At 55.6% G+C, this 15,190-nt stretch overlaps 1 protein-coding gene across 12 annotated transcripts in view; it reads left to right on the top strand.

Annotated features, from left to right (window-relative positions):
* Window positions 1–2,730: 2,730 nt before the first annotated feature.
* The window catches only part of PTPRS (protein tyrosine phosphatase, receptor type S), a 110,953-nt gene continuing 98,493 nt past the window's right edge, over window positions 2,731–15,190 (top strand). For 6 of the 12 annotated variants that reach the window (XM_027547351.1, XM_027547348.1, XM_027547357.1 and 3 more), the window contains exon 1: window positions 2,834–2,966. The gene's annotated coding sequence lies outside the window, so the exon portion shown is untranslated. Of the gene's footprint in view, window positions 2,967–15,190 lie in introns of all 12 variants that reach the window. The other 6 variants (XM_027547360.1, XM_027547349.1, XM_027547358.1 and 3 more) reach the window with 4 other exon arrangements.

The raw sequence follows: 15,190 nt of genomic DNA, 5'->3' as shown, positions 1-15,190 counted from the left end.
TGGAGCTTTGAGGCTTAAGCTATGCCCCAAGGGAGAATATTCTCTCCTATTTTCTCTTCAAGCTTTGGCTTGCAGGAAGTCTTGGTTACTGGATCTTTAATGCCCTCTGACACTTGTCTATATTCTAGGGCTGGCAATAATATCAGACTAGAATGTTCTGTTCCCCTTGTATGGATTTTTATGATCACCTGGCTAGTCATCCTGGCTTTCCCATTTACAGTAGTCACATTTATCAAGCAATCCCTTCTAGAATCTAGATGAAGTAACTCATTTCACCCTCCCACAACCCGAGGAGATAAGAGATTCTTACTATCCTGCATTGGCAGATGGGCAAACTGAGGCACAGATAAAGTGGGGAGACAGAAAACAAACTGCCCCCAAATAGTAATCACTCCAAATCATAATAATCTGGTACCGAGATGAAGATAAACTCTGGGAGGATGGTCAGGGAGGGTGTCTCAAGAGTTTTGAAGGATGAGGAGCCAGCCTTGGGAACAGCATTCTAGGAAAAGGGAACAGCCAGTGCAAAGGCCCTGAGGCTGGACTGTGCCTGATGTTTGCAAGGAACAGTGAGGCGGCTGGCACGGGTGGACTGGAGTGAGCAAGGGTGGGGGGAGCAGATGGAGGAGGAGGTGAGAGCAGGCAGGTGATGGGGGGTAGGCAGTGGAGTACCTTGTGGGCTGCAAGGAAGGCTTGTGTTTTTACCCCAACTGAGATATTGTCTATTTCCTCCCCTGGAATCAACTCCTAGAGGACAGGAATTTTTTAGCCTATTTTGTTTCTTTCTGTGCCCCAGCCCAAGAAACAGCGTGGCACACAGATTGATGGCTTGAATGGTTTGGTGTCCTGAACATGCACTGTACCACATTTTGCAACTGTTTTCCTTGCCTGCTCACAAGAACTCCCAGAAGTAGATGAGGTTGTACCCTTTCCGAAGATGGTAGCAGTGAGGCTCAGAGGGGCATTTTCAGTCCTTCACCTAATAGGTGGCAGGGCTAAGTGTGGCTCATGCCATGTCCAGCCCCTCCAGAGCCAGAAGTCTACCTCCATCGAGTATACAGGGCTTGAGCACCTACTGTGTATTTCAGATCAGCTAAGCATTTGTGCACAGACCATCCCATTTGATTCTTTAAGATGCAGTTGTGTCTCCATTGCTTGGATGAGAAAACCAAGGTCAGATTGTCAATGGCTAGGTCAGGGTCACACTGCCAGGAAGGAGGACAAATAAGTTCTGCAAACCTGCACTGGCCGCTGGGAAACTCCAGGCTTAATTTAGGTTCCTTGTTTAATTATTCATCCTCTCCTCTCTTGTCTCCTATTTATGACTTCCGCCTTCTTGTTTTGTTCCCTGGGTTAATGCCTTTTGTTTATATCTGCATCTTTGGCCAGGAATGAATGAATCAATGATTTGGGAGGAAAAAAAACCCAAATTCTAAACTGGAGTCCTTTTATGGGCACGAGGCCCTCTTCAAACACATACCTTGATGAAATAAAATGCTTCCAACGGGTTCAGAACACAGTCATTTGATGTGCAATCTTGTTTGGCGTCTTTGAGCCCTCCAGCCCTCCATGGTAATCTTTCCCTTTTTTCTTTCTGTCTTTTTCCCCTCACTTTCCCATTTTCAAGTTTCAACTGTGGACCAGGTAGGCACCCTATCACACTTCATCTTTACAGTCTCTTGTGAGCAATGGCCACCTTGCTCCATTTCATAGATGGGAAACTGAGACCCAGGGAGATGGGGCAAACACATTTTGCAGGTGGAAAAGCTGAGATAGGGTCCCACACAGCAAGCCAGTGTTTGAGCTGGGGTTCCGATTGTGGTTTGCCCTGCCTCAAGGGCAGCAGGTGATGGTAATTAGGTGAGAGGTTTGGAAAGTGCTTACTCTGCAGGAAATGTTCCCTCATTCATGCAATCAATAAGCTAGGATCTCCAGGCCCCACGGAGGCACACCCTAGCATGATCAGAATAAAATCAGGATGATGGCATAAAGAAAGGGGAAGATGTGCTAAGTTGCTTCAGTCCTGTCCGATGCTTTGCCACCTTATGCAGTGTAGCCCACCAGACTCCTTTATCCAAGGGATTCTCCAGGCAAGAATACTGGAGTGGGTTGCCATGTCCTCCTCCAGGGAATCTTCCCAACCCAGGGATCTAACCCTCATCCGTTTACATCTCCTGCATTGGCAGGCGGCTTTTTTTTTTTTTTTTTTACCACTAGCGCCACCTTGGAACCCCCAGAAAGATCCCCGGGCGGGGGTCGGAGGTGGGGCGTTGGGGCGGGGTGTGCCGCCGGGAAGACTGTGCCAGGTGAAGGAACAGCAGGAGCAAGATCTTGTCAGGAGTGAGTAGACTGGAAGAACTGTAAGATGCTGGTTTGGCTTAAGCATGTACACCTGGAATAAGATGGTGGGTGCCGGGGCGGTGAAGTGAGTCTCACAGAAGAGGTTGGAATTTATACAGAAGGCACTGGGAAGCCAGGGCAGAGTCTAGAGCAGGGGATGGCAAGCACCGTGACCTCTGTGCCAAGTGCCCTGGGACTAACGAGGGGACCAGCGGCCAGAGGGGTCCCTGGTGCTGACGCCGCCACCCACGTGTCCCTCGAAGCCCCACACCCCCACGTGCTCCTGCAGCCCTTTAAACGCCCCGGGCCACGTGCCCCCGCCAAGCCGCCTCATTGGCCGAGGGGCGTGGCGGCTGCGCGGCTGCGCAGTGACGCGCCATAGCGGGCCCCGCCTCCGGCCGGCGGCGGCGGTGGCGGAAGGGATGACGTCACCGGCTGGGGGGGCGCGCGAGCCGGCGCGAGGGGAGCGCGAGCCGCAGTGAGTGTCCTCGCGCCGCCCGCCCGGCAGCCCGGCCGGCGCGCGCACGCCGCGAGCCGCTGGCGCTCGAGCTCCGCTCGAATCCCATGCAACAGCCAGGATGTGAAGCGGGGCAGAGCCGGGGGAGCCCAGCCCAGCCAGCCTCCAGGTAAAGGGGGAAAAATAATCATGAATTCGATTCAAAGAAATGCAGGCGCTCCAGTGGGGGTCTTGGAGACGGCAGAGTGGGCAGCGCGCCGGCTTTGTGCCGGGGAAGACTGTACGGCCATTGTGCTCGGAGGATGCTCCGCTGCAGCCGGCTGCACGCCTAGCCGCTGCGCCGGGCAGCCTGCGTCCGAACAATGCCCCTGAGGGGCTAGGCCGGGGTGGGAAGGGGCTGCGGGGTAGGGGGCTCGGCGGGCGGGGCTGGGGGGTTCGCGGCGGGGAGGGGGCTGGGCTGGACTCGCCCGGAGCGCGGCGTTGGAAGCTGCCCAGCGCCGCCGGCTGCACCACCCCGGGCTGCGGGCGGGGCAAAGGCGCGGAGGGAGGACGCGCGTGTGTGCGGAGGGGGTGCTGGCCCCGGCGGCGCCCAGCCAGGCTCCCCGGGCGGGTCCCGGAGGCAGGGGGCGCTGTTCTGGGGCTGGGGGGCGCGCGGGCACCCCGGAGTGGAGACAAGCCCGGGACAGGTGCCTCCAGGTGAGAGCAAGGAGGGCACCGACTGGACGGTGCGCCCAGGGCGGCTGCTGTGCCCGCCGCCTTCGCTCTTTGATCCCCCTCCCCTAGAGACCCCCTACTCAATGCTGTCTCCCCCTAGCGCCCTCTCGGTCTCATCTATCCTTTGGTGGGGGGTGGCCCTCCGCTACCTTGTCTTGCCCCACCCTTTTGCGGACCCAGCGCCCCCTCTCAGATCTCCCAAGTGGGGCAAGACTCAGCCCCCAGCCCCAGGGACCCTGGCGGACAGGCGGGCGCGCGTGCCGGGCGCCCGACCTCCCCTAGGAGCTGGGGGCCCCGTGGGGATCCCGGGAGAGGGGAAGCCGCCCCTTCAGTTGCCAGCCTCGCGGGTTCTGCACGCCCTGGGAGCCCCCTTGGGGGCTGGGAGGAGGGGCGGTGACGTCATCCCTGGGGGCGGAGCCGTCGGAACCAGGTTGAAGGGGGCGCGGGGGGTCCCTTACCCAGAGGGAAGCCCTCCCCCACGAGTTAGAGCGCCGGTACTCTGGGCGCGAGGGTTTCGACCGAGTTACGGCCAAGTTCACCGCTCCTTACGGAAACACTGCCACATTTAGGATTCCACCTGTCCACAAATCCTGGATACTTACCCCACGAAACTCCCCGTAAATCAGAGAACCCCCCCCCCTTCAACTGCTTTCTCTCTGAAATTCTCAGAGAATCCCCCCCAACCCCAAGTGGAATCTTTTTTTTTTTTTTTTTGTCAGCCACACTCCCCCCCCGACCCTGAGTCTGGAATCTCCTCTTATGTGATCCTTCCCCCGATTTCAGACCTTCCTCTAGTAGCTTCGTGAATATACAGCTTTTCGGAATGTCCTTTCTTCTGCAGTCCTTCCTTAAATTTAGTCACCCCCTTGGGTCCTCATCCCCCAAACGTACGAACCACCCCAGCGCTTCCATCTGGGGGGTGGTGCCTCCCTTCCCCTTCTCGGGCTCAGCTGGGATTCCCCTGTTCCCCCCATCTCCATCTGCGGGAGTCCTCATTCTGAGCCTGGGGCCCTTCTGTCTCCCGCCAGACCCCTGAAAAACCAGCCTGGGCAACAGCTTGTGAATTGGGGAGGAAGGTGTCTGAGGCGTCCAGGCTGGGCATGAGGACTCTGAGAAACAGGGACAAAGCCGAAGGGTCCTCGAGGGTGTTGAGGTCGGGGTCCCACCCACTCTGGGCCCCCGGTGGTTTCCCCCGCTGGACTTTGGCGGTTGGGGTTCTGGTCTTCCATCAGTGTTCCCCACTGTTGCTGTTCCGGGGTGCAGGGGGGCGAGGGTCCCTTTTGTTTGGGGCGCCCTGCTTCCCCCTCTTCCACCGGTGAGAAGAGCCAGCCAGCCTGCGACTCTACTCCTGCCGATAGCAGCTGCTGCTGCTGCTGCTGGAGCTTTTATTAATGGCCGAGGGATTGGGTCGATTCTGCCATTTGCATAACGCCCCTCCCCCACCCAGGGTCCCCTTCCTTTGTGCCCCCCTCCCCCTGCCAATCTCGCTTGCCTTCTGTCCCTCAGCTCTCTTCTTCCTTTGCCAGCTGATACTTTGGCTACGGAAGGAAGGCAGCTGGGGCTGGGGGCGGCTGCTTTCCGCCCCCCGTCAATCCCAGAGCCCACCAACTTGGGCCTGGGTCTCCAGCTGGATCCCCATCCCCACTCCCCTGCAATGCCCTCCGAGGGGACATCGCCGGATGCCTGCTGTCCTGTCTCCCTTCTTCCTCCTACTCCAGAAACTTCCTCTTGCCCCATTCCCTGGGCCCGGGGTGACACCTTCAACATGACGGTGCACTTCTGCGTGGGGCCCTGGCCCCCCCAGCCCCCTGGGGGCAGCCACCCGCGATTGTCCTGAGAGTTGGTATAATTGGGCTCAGGCAAACAAAACGTCGAGGGAGACCCGGCCTGCCTGGTGAGCTCATGCGCTTTTCTATTCCTGCCACCCAGTCGATGACATCGGCCCCCCAGGGGGTGAAGAGGGCTGGTGCTGTCATGTCAGTACCCGTCCTGCCAGGAGAGGCCAGGCCTGGCCCACTCCCCATTCTCTGCAGAGGTGGGGAGAGGGGCGGAGACATGGGTCATTCTGATGTGGCCAGGGTATGGCATTGGAGGGTGCTGCTGGGGTGCAGGCCAGCATCCTTGGGGTGAACCCTCTTCCCCCATGATCCCGTGCCTTGAGGTGGGCACAGAGGGAGGGCACTGCCAGCCAGGTGCCCGCTTGCCGCCCGCACAGGAATGGTCACCCACTGACGGTGCCTCTGTTTCTAGCTCCTTGGATCATTACTAGCGCCTTTCTTTTTCCCCTGTTTCCCTGGGGGATCCCGGGCATCTTTGCCTGTCTGGAGGCCCCATTCAGAGACCTGAGGCATTTTTGTCCCAGCACCGGAGCGGTGGCTCTGGGCTGAGTTGTCAGAGCAGGTGGAAGGGGAGAAGCTCCTGGATGTCAGGAGTTTAGCAGTGGCATCTGCGGGGGACAGTTCTGGAACCATGACTGTGTGTCCATTTTCTTTGGGCCACTGAGAGTGTGGGGGTCTGCCTGGCCTCCCCTAGATCGGGATCGGTCTAGGGGACAGCTCCACCTCTCCTCAGCAGACGGCTTTCCATGGATGACTCAGTTTCCCCTTCTACCGTCTGGGTGGGCAAGGAACAGCCCGTCACAGGTGTTGGAGCACCATGCATCTCCAACTGCCGCTCCCAGGAGCCAGGAGCCAGGTGCCAGGAGACCTGTGGCTGTGCTGATTACTCCAGCCTGAAGGATGGTCAGAGAGGTGGCCGGGCAGGGAAGGATTGGGTAGGGCCTATATGGCTCCGAGACACAGCCCCCCACAGCCCCAAGTTTCGCCTGCTTCCTGTGACTTCAGTGCAGCCGCTGCTTGGAGGGGGCGGGCAGGGGGCGCACCACCGATAGAGTTCAGGATGGAGAGGAAAACCCTAAAAATAAAGACGGATATTTATAAACCTGGCGGGTTTGGGGGATAATTGACAAAGCTTAACGTTTTCAGCTGAAAGCAATTCCCACCCCCCACCCCCCTTTACAACCCTGACTGCATTAGATTCCATTTGTTAGAGGCATCCGGAGCCAGAGGAAGGTTCTTGGGAAGTGCAGCGGCCTGGCAGGCTCCTTGTGGGCCGTGGCGTCCTCTCTGGGGGCGGTGGGGGCTTGCGCTTCTGGAGAGACGCAGGGGGCCTGGCCAGGGGCTCCGAGACGCCACCCCGCTTTCCTCTGCACCCAGAACAGCCTTCTGGCACACCCTCCGTGGGCGGGCGTCCCGTTTCCCAGAATTTACAAGGAGGAGGTGCCCCTGTCTTGCCCTTGCTCTGTCCTTCCCCGCCGCAAAAGATGCCCTGCGGGCAGCGGTGGGGGGGATGTGGAGAGACCCCAGCTGCCCACCAGGCAGGGGGCTCACAGTGGGGACAGGTGACAAGGTCCAGGTGCCAAGCCAACAAAACCCTCTGTGGGGCTGTGGACAGAAGAAAAGCCACACCACTGCGCTGGGGAGAACAAGGGCTTTTCAGATGGTTTTAAAAATTTGGTCTGACTTCTGTCTGGAACCAGAAAGCTCCTGGCTTGTGGCTGGAGAAGATGGAGTGCTGGTTGGGGCAGGGCATGATTTTAAGTGCGTGTCACCCCATCACAAGGACAGATAGCCTGGACCCAGGCAGATCATAGCTTGAGATGTACAGGAAATGATGACACGTGGGTCTTTGAACCCTGTGGTCCAATTTGCCATCCCCTCTGGGCTTCTCAGAGAAGGCAATGGCCCCCCACTCCAGTGCTCTTGCCTGGAAAATCCCATGGATGGAGGAGCCTGGTGGGCTGCAGTCCATGGGGTAGCTAAGAGTCAGACACGACTGAGCAACTTCACTTTCACTTTTCACTTTCCTGCATTGGAGAAGGAAATGGCAACCCACTCCAGTGTTCTTGCCTGGAGAATCCCAGGGACGGGGGAGCCTGGTGGGCTGCCGTCTATGGGGTCGCACAGAGTCGGACACGACTGAAGTGACTTAGCAGCTGGGCTTCTAGACGCTTACGGGTTTTGGGTTTTGAGTATAGTATTTGGATACCCCCCCACCCCCCACCCCCACCCCACTCCCTTCTCTCCTTTTTCTTTAAGGAAAGAAAAGGCAGACACACACACAAAGGAAGAAAAAACAAAGAACCCCGCCGTACCATTTCTGTCTTGTTGCTGGCTGATATTTCAGAAGTGTTGGGGTGGGGGGTTGTGCGTGGGGAACATGAAAAAACCAATTGGCTTACACTTCTGCAAAGGCGAAAATTAAGGAGTGGTGGGAGTGACTCACGGACAGGCCCCGACTTTCTGTGTTGCTTTATTTTTGTCTCTTCCCTGCTCTGGGGAACTACCCTACCTCTCCCCCCACCCCTCCCCCGGGTCTGGCCGGGGTGGACCTAGGGATTGGTGCTATTCTGGGCTGGCTATGGAATCCCATTTTGGTTCCCCCGGTCCTGTGGAGGCCCAAAGGATTCTATACCTGAAAACACACCCAGGTCTTTTTTTTTTTTTTTTTAGGATCCCTGCACTCCCATGTTCCCATGGATTCTCCCCTGATCCAGGGGCTTGGAACTCAGGTTTCTGGGTCACACTGACCCTGCTCCCATAAATATCCTGATTTTGAAGGAGCAGATTTTGTCCAGAACTCCCTGGATGGTCCCTGTTTTTGAGGTTTTTTCATTTTTGATTTTTTTTTTTTTTTAATCTTGACTGTTAGATTAGTCCCTTGTTGGAAGGCCAGGCCTTAACCCTCCTAGGAAAACTGAAAAATCTCAATTTTTGGTTTCCCAGTCGTCCCCTTTCTCCCTCTTCCTCTCTGTGTGGCATCACCTCTGTTCCTTAACGTCTCCGTAGGAGCCTCATCTCTTGCAAAAGTAGGAAATGCCTCTGGCTTAGGGGGTCCTGGGGCTTCCCTGGTGGCTCACATGGTAAAGAATCTGCCTGCAATACAGGAGACCCAGGTTTGATCCCTGAGTTGGGAAGATCCCCTGGAGAAGGGAATGGCAACCCACTCCAGCATTCTTGCGTGGAGAATTTCATGGAGAGAGGAGCCTGGCGGGCTACAGCCCTTGGAGTCGCAAAGTTGGACACGTCTGAGCAACTAACACTTTCAGGGGACCCTGACTTCCAGCACCCACCCTGCTGTGCATACTTGGGCTGGTTGGTTGACTTCTCTGTGCTCCTTTGTCCCTAAGATCAGAGAGCAATCACAGCCTGCCTTACGGCGAGCCCCGACAGGAGATACTGTAGGTAAACAGCCTGCCTCGGCTCTTGGACATGGCCATTGCTGGCTGCATTCGTCTTACGATGGCCCAGCCCCCGAGTGGTGTCTTGGCCTCTGTCACAGAGGGCTGGGACCCTCCGATGGAGGTGGGCCAGGTGGAGAGAAGCCAGGAAGATGCTCTATTGCCATGCTGTTGCGTGGGTAATTGAGTGTTGGTGAAAATTCAGGGGTTCTGGGAAAGGGAGGTCGATGCGTCTGTGTGTGTATAATTTAACGCCACTTATAATTAACCCCATGATCAGCAAATGGGGGGATGTCGGGGAATAATAATAGCTAATCCGACTTATTTGGAGCTGGCGCCCATTCCAGGTCCCTTGCTGAGTAAGCACCTTAGGAGTGTGCTGGGAACCCCATTTCTCAGACAGGAAAACTGAGGCACACAGAGAGGTCTTCACTGGCCTCGGGTCACACAGCCCACATGTGAGAGAACCTGAAATCTTACCCAGGACCAGCAGCTGCCAGAACCTGAAGTCTTAACTCCTGGGAAGGAGTGAGGGGGCCTCTAACTGCCCCATTGTCAGAGAAATAGCTTTGATGACCATTCCCCTGCGGGGTACACTGGAGAGTCACTGTGGAGACCCCAGGGCCCCCAGCTGCCTTCCTCAGAGTATGGACCCTGTTCTGAGGTAGTTTGAGTTCAAATTATGCCTCTGCCACTTGCTGGCTGTGTGACCTGGGGCAGTTTGCTCAACCTCTCTGTGCTTCCTTTTTCACATCTGTAAAGTGGAGAGGCGATGCTCTCCACCTTGTAGGGTTGTTGGGAGAATCAAACGAGTCAATGTGTGTTAAGTGATGTGTCAATATGTAGCCAGACCTGCCTGGTGGGGGTTCCCCAGCAGCATCCTCCCCAACCCCTGGAACCCTCAGCCCCTCATGGGGTCGAGCATGGGAACAATGTCAGGATGACTCAGCCACTGCAAACTGGGGCGTTCCCCGTCACTGGCTGCCTAATCAAGGCCACCCCATATCTGCGGCAGGACTGGGCCAGGCGCCTGGCAGGATCTGAGCCATAGGAGGCCAGGTGAGGCAGGCAGGGAGGGCAGGTGGCTGCCTCGGGGATCTGGGCGCTCCTGAGACCCCAGGCAGTGGTCCCCCAACTTCCAGAGTCTGTGGTGAATCTAGGTGAGTGCCTAGGGGGAGGTCCCTGAGGATTCAGGGCTGTGCGGGCTCAGCTTTGGCTTCAGATCTGCTGAGAGGTGCTCAAGTTTATCAGCTTGGTGTGCCAGCCTTCATTCATTCACTTGCCAATTCATTCAATCGTTCATTCATTCAGTCAGTATTTGTTGAATAGTGGTGGCCAAAGAACTTGAGAGCCAGACCCTAGGTTCAAATCCCAGCTCTGCTGCTCACCAACTGTGGGACCTCAGACTATAGACGTAGACCTGTTGGGGAGCCTTGGACTGGGTGTGAAGCCACCGTGTGCCTCAGTGTCCTCATCTGTAAAATGGGATCTTTGCTTCGCTTACGGACGAATATGTGCGGGTAGACTGAAAGCACTTGGTGTGTTCTTTCACTTGCTTTCTTTTTGTAAATAAAAGCAAATGAAAATAGAATTTAGGAGATACAGCAGTAGACAAGGCGGGCTCGGCCCTCCATCCCTTGGACCCTGTAGTTTCTCAGGAGAGACAGTGAGTACATAAATAAGCTAGTACATAAATAAATAACCCTAAATAAGTAGGGTTCTGCGGAGATTGGAAATTCAGTGGCCCCCAGCAGGTCACGGGGCCACTATTTTGTCTGGGAGTAGAGGGGGGCTTTCTGAGTTGAACAGGTATTAGGAACACCGGGTGCAAAGCTGAGAAGGCAGGCATGTGACGCTGTGTGGCAGGGGATGAGGGAAGCGGAAGAGAGAGGTAGGTGACTGACCCTGAGAGGTTCGCATGGCATTTTCCACACATGCAGCTCGAGTTTGCTGAAAGCTCCCCAGAACTTGGGTGCAAAGATCATTGCTAGTGGAGACCTGGGAACTCTGCAAACACCTCCAGGAACAGCTCTCAGGCTGAGGCCCAGAGAGGCAGGGGGACTTGCCCAAAGCCACACAGCCGCACCGACCTTGCTTGTGTGCCTGCTGGGCTGAGCCTCCCACTAGAAGGTGGGCTGGGTCTCTTCACACTGGTCTAGAGAAGAAGACCGAGGCAGGAAGACTTGGCAGAAACTTCATTGTCTTCTTTTTTTTTTTTGGCTGCGCCGCATGGCGTGTGGAATCTTCCCTAAGCAGTGATTGAACCCGTGCCCCCTGCCGTGAAAGCTCGGAGTCTTAACCCCTGGACTACCAGGAAAGTCCAGAAACGTCATTCTTAACCCCCACGGCCCATCAGGGCTGGAGAGGTCATGCCAAGAGGACACTGGACAGAATTCCCCCAACCCTGGTCTTCCTGGTTCTCCAAGAAAAACCAGAAATCTGGATTTTTTTTTTTTTTTACATGAAATTGCCCTATTTTTCCATTCTCAGATCATTCTTTTCCTTACAACACCTTCATTTGCCGCTTGCATGGGCTCAACCCCTCGCTTGCCATCCCCAGGGCTCAGTCTCCTGGGCTGTGAAATGGGCTGAAGGCTCGCAGCCACCTGGAGGGGTTATTTGAAGGTAGCGATGCTGTTCCTCCTGGGGAGGGCTGAAAACAGGGCCTGGGCCAGCGGGCCACGCTCGATAAACGTTGGCTCTGATTATATTAATATTGGTCATAATGATAAACTTGACTGAAATTAAATGCTGTGCCGGCTGGTCTCACGGGGCAGTGCCGTGAATTACCTGCTTGCCGCAGGACCTGTTCCTCTCCTCTTGTATTTTCTGGAACGTACCTATTCGCTCTCGGGGCTGGGGCACTGGGTCGCCTGTATTATCTGTGGAGTTCGCTGCGGTGGTTCTCAGCCTGGGGTGATTTTGCTCCCCAACCTCAGGGGGACACAGGGTGAAGTCTGGTGACATCTGTGGTCATCACAACTAGGGGATGCTCCTGGCATCCAGTGGGCGGGGTAGGGATGCTGCTCCACACGCCACAGCATCTGGGATGCCCCCGACCCCCAGCCCCTGCAACAGAGAATGACTGGGTTCTAGATGTCAGTCATGCTGAGCTGTGGAAAAGCTGCTACGTGCTCCACAGCCCAGGCGGTGAGAGAAATCAGGCAGCTGGGGTATTATGGGCTTATCTGTGAACGTCCGCCTCCTGCGCCCTGCACTGCCTTCCTGGACTCGAACGTTGAGATCCCAAACGGGTTCCCGCAGCCCACCTGTCCCGGCCCCCATGGCCCAGTTGATCATCGCAATCGGGAAACTGCCCCTGATGCATGGGTTCCTGGGGTTTTCTGGAGATAGTGGTGGATCTGGGACGCCAAGGGGCTGCCATGGCCAGGTCTTTCCTCTTTTCCCTACCTGGTCTTTGGAGGCCAGAGTGCTAAGTTCGAATCCTGATACAGGCCCTCCCCGGCCGTGTGAGGTCACCCCTTCTTCCTTCCCCCAGCCTCACTTTTCTCATCCAGGAAATGGGGACATGTCCTGCTTGCTGCATCAGGAATTAAACACCGTCATGTGGATGTGGGGTCTGGCGCCCAGGGTACACTGTGTGTGTGTGTGTGTGTGCTTCAGTTATGTCTGACTCTTTCCAACTCCATGGACTGTAGCCCACCAGCCTCCACTGTCCATGGGATTTTTCCAGGCATGAATACTGGAGTAGGCTGCTATTTCCTCCTCCAGGGCTTCTTCCCGACCAGAGATCAAACCCAAGTCTCTTGCGCGTCCTGCATAGGCGAGTGGATTCTTCTTTACCACTAGCGCCACCTGGGAACACAAGCAGGGACTAAATGACTGTGGCTTCATCTCCCCTCCCCGCCTCCCTCCACCTGTCTTCACAAACCACGGTGGGGGGGGGGGGGGTGGGGGAGATGTGGATGGAACCCCGCATCCACAATTTCCCAAACAGTTACAACAGAGGGGAAATAAACCAGTATTACACGCGGTCCCTGGTTGTAGAGTCTACACTGCGTGTCTGATCCAGGGCTCAAGCTTCGCTGAACTTCCTCCTTTCATCCTTAGAACAGCTCCGAGAGGCGGCAGATGGAGGCAGCTGAGGCACAGAATAAGGACGAGGAACTGGCTCACTGGAGCCTTTTCCCAGGGTTGCCTGTGTGCATTTTTGTGCTCACAGAGGGTCTGTACTTAGTTGAATGCTCTGCTGTTGCTTTCTTGAAATGGTTAATAATTTTTGCAGAAGAAGGCTCTGCGGTTTCATTTCACAGGTAGCTGTTATGTAGCCAGAAGGTTGGTCGCAGATGAAGGGGCGTCATTGTCAGCCGGTCTGGGTTCAAGGCCCGTCGTTGCCTCTTACGAGCTGTGTGACTTCAGGCAAGTTGCTTTGCCTCTCTGGATGGTGCGCCCAAACCCTTCTTGCCATCCAGTCCCCTGCCGGCTTCTCTGCCCTCTCCCTTCTCACTCATTGTGCATCAGCCACGCTGACCTTTCTTTCCTTTCCACCTCCAGGCCTTTGTCTTTGCTATTTCCTCTGCTGGGCATTCCATTTCTGGCTGGGCCAACCCTATCCGGCCAGTGTTCCCCAGTAGCCTTTTTATTGGCCTGGCCAAAAAAGGTTCATTCGGGTTTTTCTGTAATACCTTACGGAAAAAACCCGAACAAACTTTTTGGTCAATATTTCACTTCCTTAGCTGCTGTTTTACAGCCCGTCTGACCCCCTTTTCAGGATGGGAGCTCTACCAGGCTGCATCCCCCAAGACCATCCTGCAAGACTCTTGAAAGCTGCCCTCCTGTGCTAGAACCAGCGTGTCTAATTGTCCAGATTAGATGGGTCATGGCTGGGAAAACCCCACATCAGCAGCTCAAACGCCCTGTCTCAGCTCCCTTTGCCCTGGGCAGGGCTGCTAGAAGACCCACGACCTCAGTGGAGGTGCTATGTGACTTCAGCCACTCGCTTGCCCTCTCTGAATCGCCTCATCCCTGAGCTGTCTGGTGCAAAAGCTATGGTGAATGGCTATTGAGAGCCAGGCCCCCTGGAGACAAGTGTCATGGGGTCAGGGAACCCTGAAACAGTCCAGGAGGTTTCCTATCTCTTGAGAAGATGAGAAACCCAGAGGAATACAGGGGATCCCCAGAGGGCATAGTAGCTGGGCCAGGAAATTTTGAGACTCCACTAACCCTGCTGTTCATTGATACCTTGTACATTTAGCCAGAGCAAACTCTGGGAGATGGTGAAGGACAGGGAAGCCTGTTGTGTTCATGGGGTTGCAAAGAGTCGGATACGACTAAGCGACTGAACAACAACAACATTCAGCCAGATAGGTAGAGAAGTCACCGAGATGCCCCTAGGAATGGGCCCAGCTTTCCATGGGGGATCACATTTGGCATTTGAAGAATCTGCATTCGCACCTTGGCCTTCTGCAAAGCATGACTCTGGGCTCCTGGAGTCTCCTGACTGAACCTCAGTCTCCTTGTCTGTAAAAGGGAAACAAGACTGTTTTGAATGATCAGAATGGTCTGTACCAAGTCTGCTTGGAATGTGCTGGCATGGTGAAGATGTAACAGGCTAAACATCGTAAGACACAGTATAGTAATGAATGCCTTCTCCAGGCACATCAGGGGGCCTGCAGATGGAGCTTTGGAGGGGGGCAAAAGGTTTGGGAGTCCTGAGAACAATTGGGCTCAAGTCTGGCTTCTCCCAGCAGGGTTGAGTCTCCTGTTGCAGTGCCGCCAGGAGCTGGGGACCAGCCCCAGGCAGACAGAACCACAGGCCATGCCGGTGCTGTGATCCATGGTGGCAGGAGGCCCACCTCAGGACCACTGAGCCACGGTGGGGAAACCAAGTCACACCTCTGTGGCCAGAGCCCCAGGCAGGTCTTGGGGGGCGGGGGTAAGTTCTGTGCCACAGTCACCCAATGAGATGCAGTGACCTCTCTAGATTCCCCATCCAGAGCTCTCTGAAACACCACCCAGACGTGTGCCTTTTGCCCTCACCTCCCTGGTCCTCCTAGAGACTTGCTGTGTGTATGTATTAGTTGCTCAGTCATGTCCGGCTCTTTGCGACCCTATGGACTGTAGCCTCCCAGGCTCTTCTGTCGATGGGATTTCCCAGGCAAGAATACTGGAGTGGGTTGCCATTTCCTTTTGCAGGGGATCTTCCCGACCCAGGGATCGAACCCAGGTCTCCTGCATTGCAGACAGATTCTTTACCGTCTTAGCCACCTGGGAAGCCCCATCAGGGAAGACTTGGTAGTTTTCTTGAAAACCCATTCTCTCTGAAAAGTTAAAAAAAACACTTTATTTGTTTAGCTTCACCAGGTCTTGGTTATGGCACGTGGGATCTTTGTTAAAGCATGTGGAATCTAGTTCCCTGACTAGGGATCGAACCTGGCTTACCCCCTGCATTGGGAGCATAGAGTCTCACCCACTGGACC

This window comes from Bos indicus x Bos taurus, chromosome 7 (genome assembly GCF_003369695.1).
Source record: "Bos indicus x Bos taurus breed Angus x Brahman F1 hybrid chromosome 7, Bos_hybrid_MaternalHap_v2.0, whole genome shotgun sequence".
Classification (NCBI taxonomy): Eukaryota; Metazoa; Chordata; class Mammalia; order Artiodactyla; family Bovidae; genus Bos; species Bos indicus x Bos taurus.
This window is presented reverse-complemented; position numbering and strand designations above follow the sequence as displayed.